The following is a 552-nucleotide window of genomic DNA, read 5'->3' on the forward strand; positions in this document are numbered from 1 at the left end:
TAGTCAATGAGATTGTCATTTGTGCATTAGTTCCTCCCACTACCGGAGAACCCGGCAGTTCTTAAAAGCTGAGGAATTCCAAAGGAATTATGTTATTGTTATTTTGACAGGAAAATACAACAAAGAATATCGTTTACATGTAGCGCGTCAATTATATTCACATAAGTATAAGACGAAAAGACTTATTGAAAAGTAAAAATTGAGAAAAAGCTTATTAAGATGTGCAGTACACCGCCCCCTAGAGGAACACACTGCAGTTGCTTTGACTGAGTTTAAAATTCAGAAATGTGAATAAATTAATTGAAAATACACAGAGTCTGACATTTTAACCTCAAAGGGTGTGTCTTGTTGCTGGTTCATACAACCATATTTCTATGTATCTTTTACATTCATAAGAAAAATTGGATACATGCAGTGCTTAATTTGTAAATGAATAATTGCCGGATCCAAAACAGCAATTAAAAGGCGCTGTGATCGACACTGAAAATACAACTTAAGTTTTCCCGGAACATTCAATGACGTCACTAAACGGTGATGCCACAATTATAAGAG

The 552-nt window shown here is 35.0% G+C and overlaps 1 protein-coding gene and 1 pseudogene across 1 annotated transcript in view; one reads left to right on the forward strand and one right to left on the reverse strand.

Moving 5' to 3' along the window:
- The window catches only part of LOC107694002 (uncharacterized), a 108,108-nt pseudogene that overhangs the window by 37,604 nt on the left and 69,952 nt on the right, over window positions 1-552 (reverse strand).
- The window catches only part of LOC107694005 (uncharacterized), an 11,804-nt gene that overhangs the window by 3,065 nt on the left and 8,187 nt on the right, over window positions 1-552 (forward strand). The window lies entirely within an intron of this gene.

This window comes from Sinocyclocheilus anshuiensis, unplaced genomic scaffold, assembly GCF_001515605.1.
Source record: "Sinocyclocheilus anshuiensis isolate Anshui unplaced genomic scaffold, SAMN03320099.WGS_v1.1 scaffold2340, whole genome shotgun sequence".
Lineage (NCBI taxonomy): Eukaryota > Metazoa > Chordata > Actinopteri > Cypriniformes > Cyprinidae > Sinocyclocheilus > Sinocyclocheilus anshuiensis.